At 39.3% G+C, this 8967-nt stretch overlaps 1 long non-coding RNA gene across 1 annotated transcript in view; it reads right to left on the bottom strand.

Annotated features, from left to right (window-relative positions):
* Window positions 1–8867, bottom strand: part of LOC106851965 (uncharacterized) — a 43670-nt gene extending 34803 nt beyond the window's left edge. The window contains exon 1 of the long non-coding RNA XR_015807219.1: window positions 8777–8867. This is a non-coding gene — a long non-coding RNA (uncharacterized LOC106851965). The remainder of the gene's footprint in view (window positions 1–8776) is intronic.
* Between the last annotated feature and the right edge of the window lie 100 nt (window positions 8868–8967).

Consider the following 8967-nt stretch of genomic DNA (forward strand, 5'->3'; position numbering starts at 1 on the left):
GAACTCAGTAAATTGCTGCTTTTAAAAAAAGTATCATGTATGAAGCAAATGTCATCTAATCTATCATTTTATTTTGCCTTGATGTCTTTTTTCTTCAGTTTCATACAGAATTATTATTGGCACTCACACATATTTCTGATAATTATTTGTCTTTTCAGGAAGCTGTTAGGAAAAAAATTGTCCATCTTCAAATTTATAGCAACTTTGCTATCAGTCTGATGATGCTGCCAATTCCAGTGCAAAGACAATATATCATTTATCTTTTGTGTATTTAGAACCTGTCTAAACAGAAATGAATCAAAATTATGTTGCACAACACCAGATTTTATGCTCAAGCAATTTTAGTTGCAACAAGTCAAAAATGGGTCAATAGACAACGTTATTTCCTATTCCAATTGCACTTCAATGTTATAAAAAGGAGAATAATGACAAAATTACAACCAGTGACAGTTTTGGATGCACATTTGTATAAGGATGAATCTGTCATGTTTTTTTATTGTGACCAGTTGTTAAACAGCATCTTGTAATTCAGGATACAGTGCAATAAGTTATGAAATAGAATAGTCACAAAATGACAACTTAGGAAACAAAAGCTGCTTAGTTGACATCCATCATGTACCTCATCTTCTGATGTTCATCATGTGCTGTTGGGCCTACCTGCAAATTTAGACAGCTACCTAATCAATCTTTTTATTTTTCCTACTCTTTGGGAAAGCTCTAAAAAACAAACAAAAAAACCCCCCATATATTATTACAAGCTTCCTTCCAGCTCCTTCATAGAAGATTTGTTTCAAGACAGTCAAAATCTAGGTAAAACAAATGGTAATTTTGTACCTGCAGGCTTTGATTTTACAGTGATCCAGTACCAAAGATCTAGGTAAGGGTCTGTTCCTCTGCCAGCCACTGAAGGCTCAGGTTTTCAGGAAGGTGAATTGTGACACCAGAACAAGACTCAAGAGACAAAGGCTCTCCGGGATTCCCTATAGGATCTTGGTAAGTTGTTTAATTTTTATGAATTTTCAATAAATTATCTTTGAAAAGGGGAATTGCAACTTAATCTCTTCCCCTTAGGAATATGATTACAAATTCATCAATGATTGCAAGATGCTCAGGTGTTAAGATGTTTTGGTAATCCCCATAAATACATTGTCAGCAATGTGCCTGAAGCACGTATGCAGAGGGACATCTCAAATCTTTGATGCTGAATGTCTATTATAATGAATGAATGCTATTTGACTATAAAATCCACTCTAGATCAAATGTTTGAATATAAATAGCAAAATAACAGCTATTGGACATGCAAAATTTATAAATACTAGTAGGAAAGTAATGCTTTTCTTGTGTTGTTTCTGGGTATGTGCATCTGACTTTTATCTTTGTGACCTTAGTAAATATATTACTGAATAAAAGTGATCATGGTAAGCTGTAGGTGCACCAAGAGCCTTAGAAAGGGACTGGATAAATTCATGTGTAATAGGTAAACAAATACAAACTAAATAGCCCCATCTGGGTGAGTACTAGAGGATGGACTGCAAATAGTGTCCAGGCTTGTACACACTTCCAAAATAGCATCTTCCTTTGCCATTCTCAGAGACAGAATGAAAAGAAATACACCCATTTTTAATCTGAGTCTTATCAGTTCTGCTCCATTGTCGTGTGGGGGTTGCTTTAAATTTTATTATACCTGAGTTCAGAGTTTAAACTAAAAATTCAGCAGTATTGCCAGGGACTGCAAATAGCTTCCTTCATCACCTTTGAAAAGCTGTCTAGTCTCAGTTCTAGGTGACGGGGATTTGCACTTCTTATGGAGGAATCATCTGAAACATCAAGACTTAATGGAAAGTTGTCAGTCAACACTGATGTTAACCAATATGGTTTGCACATTCATAGATGTGTAACCATTGGGGAAAAATTAAAAAGAGAATGCAGCCCTTGGGCTCCTTGGGATTTTTCTTTTTTGCCATTTAAATCAGTACATATTTTGATTCAACAGAATATCAGTGGTCTTGAAATGGTGGATACATATCCTATAACCATCCCACAGAGAAGTGTGCATGTCCATGGCCCTCTCTGACAGAAGTCTTACAGAGCCAGCTCTTACTTTGTTCTATCACCACTTGTGATTCACAGAGTAAATCACTTGATATTTTAAGCTCCTGAAACTAGAGCTTATTATTTCCTCACTTATCCTGAAAATCCTTTGTTATTTAATTTAGCTAAGATTAAAACATGTTCAGGCCTTTAACACTAATATTTGGTGACGGGCATGAATCTTTTCCACAGCATTGTTTCTTTCCATTTTTGTCATCAGTGAGTACTTTTAAACACTTTTAAGTTGGTCACAGTATGAACATAAGTAAGTGAAAAGTGAATCTAGGATTCAAAGTAAAGCAATATTCAAGAGAAGAAGGGCTGAGGTGCAAAATCACGTAAAACTAGGTAACACGGAAAATTCTTAGCAATATATATTCTTGCTTTGATTTGTACATTAAAAGTGAAAGAGGAGGTGAAAGAGCATCTAGTCTTTTTCCTGGGGGGTTGGGTGCAATGGGACAAAAGGGAAAAAGAGAGGGCTGAAAAAAGTCTAATTCTGGGAAGAGCTTTAGACCACAGCATCATCCATTCAAGTAATTACAAGAAAAATCAAGTGCACACAAAGTTATAAGGTCAGAGTTTACAGCAGCCTTCCAGTACCTCAAGAGGGTCATGAAGAGAGCTGGAGAGGGCATGTAGAGATAGACAATGGAGAATGGCTTTAAACTGAGAGGGTTTAGATTAGGTATTAAGAAGAAAATCTTTACTGTGAAAGTGCTGAGACTCTATGCCCCATCCCTGGAAGTGTTCAAGGCCAGACTGGATGGGGATTTGAGTAACCTGATCTAGTGAAAGGTGTCCCTGCCTCCTTTTACAGGGGTGCTCTCCGGTCACTCCTCTCCCAGTTTATTCTTGTGCCCAGTTTTACTCCATCCTAGGTCCAGAATTCAGCATTTCAACTTGTTGTAATTTTCATTCCATTAACCACTGCCCAATGCTCCAATCTAGCTAGATCTCTCTGCAAGTCATCCCATCCAAGGAGGTTGAAACTAGATGATCTTTAAGGTCTTAAGATTCTGTGATTCTACATCCCCAATCACTAATAAACAGCACCAGACTACATCAGCAGCCCTCATCACCAGGAGATGCTGAACAGGAAAGCCCAGTGCTTTAAAGGACTGGAGTTCACTGTCCCATCTAACTTGTTTATGTTTTATTCAGTCAAACTTGCCTGATGCAAATGGGAACAGAAGAGACTCAACAGAAGATCAATTCTAGCACTATCTTTCCTCACAAATGGCCACCCTAATCCTAAGAATTTCCAGTAAGGAGGATTAAACAGGCTCCCAGTCGCCCTTTTATGCCTACTGGAAAGTTCAACTGGTAGCTTACCTAAATCTTCCTTTTTTGCAATTTGTCATTCTTTATAAATGCAGAGAGCATTTAGATAAGTCCTTTCTAATGTACCTTTTAAAATTATGGAATCATAGAATGGATTGGTTTGGAAGGCCTCTTAAAAGATTATCTAGACCAGTCTCCTGAGCTTGTGATTACTGCCTTACAGAAGTTTCTTGGAGCCTTTAAGGACATGGGAACCAAGATTCCCTTTTATCTTCAGACTGACCACTTTATCTATTAGTGTTAATCATGTGACTCTTTCTGAGTGCACTTCTCACTTTGATATACAAAGACTTAGAAAATTTAAGAAAATGTATGTGTATATATTGCATCTTGAGGGTCTTTTTAGTTAATTTAGAATTATTATTATTATATTATTATGTTATATTTATTATTATATTATTATTGCCCAATCTAGTTGAAGATGTTCCTGTTCATTGCATTGGGTTAAATGACCTTTAAATGTCCCTTTCAACCCAAACCATCCTATGACTCTATAAAAATGTGAATTGACTTTCTGTTATCACCACTAGTCCATTGATAACTGGCAAACACCCTATAGAATCTCTTTTATGAGTTGATTGAAATCTGCCCTAAAAATTCATTGAGTCCTCATCCCTGAATCTCCAACCAAGACACTCCAAAATCCACCAATCAGAATTCAACATTCCTCCAATTTCCAGCCTAAACTTCAAGTCAGCTGATATCTGGTTTCCTGCCTGCATTGTTCTTCAGCTTTAAAGAGGAGCCCTCTTTTTTGCTAAACCAACCCCTTCTAAGGTTACCTACTGACATAGCACAGAGGCACACACAATAGTTTTACATTTATTAGCTCGTGTACCTCAGCTGTGACAGAAAAAAGAATAATACTCTATTTCTTCTGAGACTGGGAATGCCACATTCCTGTATCTACAGTCCCTGAAAATTTATACTGTACCATTGCAGCTAATCCTGGATTTGACAGATTAGAATGAAATCAGCAGAGATTTTTTCCAAGGTGCAACTTTTAAAAATTATCTTTCTGTTGAATACAGTTCAGTTGCTCAGCACTGATGAAAATTCACAGACCAAAAAGAGGCGAATATTTCTACTTATGCCAAACACAAGTATAAGGTGGGAAAGGAGTGGTTGCAGAGCAGTCCTGCACAGTGGGGGGATCTGGGGGTGTTGGCCAGAAGGAGGCTCAGTGGGAGTCAGCATTGCCCTGGCAGTGCAGAGGGCAACCCCCAACCTGGGGTACATCAAACACAGCACACCCAGTCACTCTTAAAAGGAAATTATTCTGTTGTGTTCAGTGTTGGTGTGGCCTCACTTGGACCGCTGTGCACAGTGACCCCACACCAGTCCAGAAGGATGTGGAGGTCCTTTAACGTGTCCAGAGGAGAGCAACTAAGGTGGTGAAAGGGCTGGAAGGAATGTTCTATGAGAATTGTCTCAAGAATTTGGGTTTGTCTAGCTTGGAGAGAAGAAGGCTAAGGGGTGACCTCATTGCTTCCTACAGTCTCTCAAAGAGGAGAGGTGGAGAGGGAGGTGTTGATCCATTCTCCCTGGTATCCAATGACAGGATATATGGGAATAGCTCAAAGCTCCACCAGGGGAGTTTCAAACTGGACATAAGGATGCATTTCTTTAATGAGAGGCTGTTCAAACACTGGAACAGGCTTCCTAGAGAGATGGTTGATGCCCCAAGCTATCAATAGTGAAGAGGCTTTTTGTGTGCCCTTAATGACATGCTGTATCTTTTGGTCAGACCTGAAGTGGTCAGGCAGTTGGCCTGACTGATTGCTGTAGGTCTCTTCCAGTTGAACTAAACTATTCTATTCTATTCTATTCTATTCTATTCTATTCTATTCTATTCTAGTAGCTGCACAGCAGAGTAATAATTTAATTGCATATACCTAAATGTTCTCTGTCATGAGTTTTCCCAGAAAGAGAGCCACACCACCTCGAAAAATGTCTACAGGTAATTTCAGAGCAGTCCCGGTTGCTATGCAGAGGAAAGCAACAAAAGGGTTACTCTGCCACACCTTGTTTCACACACACATAAAAGACAGTATATCACGCTGTCAGTAACAAAACGCCTGTGTTCAGGGCAAGGATCTGGCCTGGCTATTTTACAGCTCTGCCAATCCCACAGCTCACAGCTCAGCAGGCTTACTCATTTCCACAGTTGCACCTGGAACCTGAAAATTTAAACAACCTGGCCGCACCAGAAAAGAAAAGAAAAAAAAATAATAGGCAAGTAGCAAATAGAAGAATGCATATAAGGGAAAGAGCTGAACAGAGAAAGATAAGGAGAAAACAGTTAAGTAAGAGAGAGGAGGTAAAGCAAAAGAAAGGGGGGATTAATCCTGCTTGAATTTGCTTAAGGCACATGACACGACGCATGGAGAATCAAAAACATAGTTAACCCACACATGAACAACAATGACTCCATTTTTAGAACGCCAAGTGTTTGCTTAAAGTATCAAATCCTGGTGCTAATCTACTCTCGTCAGTTAGAGCATTTTTGCCCAAAGCACTTCTAAACTGGTGACTGTACCTATTGCAATTGCTCTGGTCTCAAGAGCTATCTGGGAGTTAGAAATCCTCTATGATGTCTATATTTTTTACATATTATGCATTATCCATTACCTATTTTGAATAAATAAATGTTATTTTGATATATCCATGCAATGCCCTGATAAACTGCTTTCTACTGGGATCTCTTCCCAAAAAATGAGTGGCATCTGCGACCACAGTGCAGTAAAGAATCTTTAAACAGTGCAGAAAAGATTAATGACAATCTCAAACAATGCAAAATATTTGTACAATAGTTTCATGTGAATATAAATGAATTTCAACATTTCATTACTAAGAATATACACTAGGTTTTCCAGCTTAACACCATTTCCTAGGTACTGCATTTGTCTCATTTGGTTGAATCACTTGTTGAAAAGAAGAAACTGCATTGTTCTAGAAAAAACAACAACGAAAACAAAAGCAAAAAAAACCCTAAAACAAACAAACAAAACAAAACAAAAAAAATCCACAATTGTTGTAAAGTAAACCTTGCTTTTGCAAGAAGCAGAGATGGACTCTGCTAGTCTGATTAAGCATGTCCTTGTCCTCCACCCCAGGGAAGCCAGAAGTTTCCTGGCACTGCTGTAAGGAAGATTAGTCAGCATGAATAAGGAGCAGCAGGCAGAGCTGGGAGCAAGGCAAGGTTTTGGGGGAGTCACCAAGATCCAGCCACTATGGCAAGGGTGCAGTAGTAACTCACTAGAACACGTGTGCTTACAACTATTATTCCTGAGAACAAGCACTCTCCCTCTTGGCAGAAGTTTTAGATGATAATTAATTTGCTGTTAAAAGTTTATCAAGAGAATTTAGACAGTTTGTACTTTGAGAAAACAGCAACCTGGCACATGCCTCACACCTTGAAAGCCCCTCTCCTCATCAGGTACCAAGAAGGGCTCAGCTGCTTTTATGGTTTGAAAAGCAAAGATTAACTTTCTCTTTGTTCTGCAGTGTCGGTGAACACCGAATTGCTGCTGTCCCAGCACTCAATAGAAAGTGGGAAAACAAAGATCTAATGTTCAATGGATTCTCCTGTGCAAACTGATTGTGGGGACAGAAGTGCATCATGGCTGTGGGAGGAGGAATGTTTAGCTCCTGCCAGGTTAAAGTGAGAGAAAGGCAGAAAGAAATTCAGCTTCAGTGATTGCTGACACTTACTAGCTGTTTTAAAACAAAATTGATACTGTTTGACATTCTTTTCATAACAGCAGGCGAATTATTTTTGCAAAATAGGGATAACAAGTTTTTCATATAAGGCAGCCAAGTTAAAGAGAAAAAAAACCAACAAACAACATTTTTATGATAGCTGAGGTTCTTGTAGGATGTTCAAGACATGTAGCTGGCCCACACTTAAGCTATAAGCAACTTAAGAACAGACATCTAAACTCTGGCAAGATAATTTGCAGAACTCCTGTGCTATTGAGCTCTGGGAAAAGATTATTTTATTCATTTCTCCTGTAAGCATATATGACTTCAAAGTGAAATCAATGCTAAGGATTTTTCAAAATAAATTAATTTAGATTTTTTACTTCACCATATCAGCATTTAAAGTTGCAAATAGTTGTAAATACATACGTATGTATATATATATATATATATATATAATCATCTCATTAATAGTGTGCAGGATTGGCAATGCAAGCCTGTTTCAGAATTCCACAAAGCAGCCTGCAGATTGAAAAGAACGTTGCAAATCAAGGTTCTTCTCTTACAGCCTTTTGATGTAAAGAAACACTTAACCATGAGTCTAGGAAACATAATATACATCTGAAAACAGAATCTACTTCTAAATCACCAAATTAAAAGGGTTGTAATATGAATGCTCTCCAAGACATGCTCTGCCTCATTCATCTCAAACAGGAATAGCTACATGAAAGTTTCACAGTACTTCTATTACCATTAGCTGCAGTAGCTACAATGGTTGTTAAACCAGGGCCAAAATAACACCCCTGTCCTCGAGGCTCTGAAGAAGATCCTCACAGGATCTCAGTGTGTACTGCTGTGTGAACATGCATAGTTCTGTGTGGTTATAAAGTGATCAGTCCAGCACAGTGACTCAGTGACAGAACAAAGAAGGCATACGAAAGCCCTTAATACTGTGCATTTCACATATATTGACTCTTTTATGCCTTCTGTTTTCTTTAAATTAAGACAACTATTTTTATGCAGGGGGCATCAGCAAACTCCATAAATTGGGATATCCTAAGTATATAACACAAACAGATACATGTCACTTTAGAAAAACTTTTTAAAACTCTTCTTCTCATGATGGCCATAGAAATTATAATTGTTGCAACTAAAATTGAATTATTTATTGTGCATTGTTGCAACATGCAAGTAAAGGTATATAATGTCATTGGAAAGACTCCCATAAGGCTGGTTCCCCTCTCCGACCCCAATAGTATCACAAATAGTATCATAACCAGCAGGGTCTGAAGTTACTTACCATAACTGAGTGTGATCCTGGAAAGATTAGCTAGGTAACAGCCTCAAAGAAGAGAGGAGGTATAGAAAGCACGTTTAATTGTTTCGCCATCATGAAGAATCAGTTATGCTTTCGTAAGCATCAATTAATTAGGTGTATCCAGGAAAGATCTCTGCCAGATAAGAGTAAGAAGGATATGGCTCGGAGCGTATAAAAAACAAGGATTACAGGGCACGTTGTCCTAAAAACGCCCGCAATTTTATTTCCCTGAGAGGCTGCCCTCCCCCCTATCAATTACTCGTTAGTGCACCAGTTTGATGTCGCAGCCGCCCTGCGCGCCTCCTGCACGCTCCGGCTCACCTTCCTCGGCGGAAGCTGGGCAAACAACCCGCAAACTTTGGGAGCCCTGGGGAAGCCGGAGCCCGGCGCTCCAGGGCTGAGCTGTGCAGCCTCCGCGGGCGGAGCTCGGCGGGGCGCGGACGGGACTCACCGCCGCGGGCCGGGCGGGGCTCGGGGCCGGCTGCCTCTTGCCCCCTCCCGGCGCCGATCCC

This window comes from Sturnus vulgaris, chromosome 1, assembly GCF_052056855.1.
Source record: "Sturnus vulgaris isolate bStuVul1 chromosome 1, bStuVul1.hap1, whole genome shotgun sequence".
NCBI lineage: Eukaryota > Metazoa > Chordata > Aves > Passeriformes > Sturnidae > Sturnus > Sturnus vulgaris.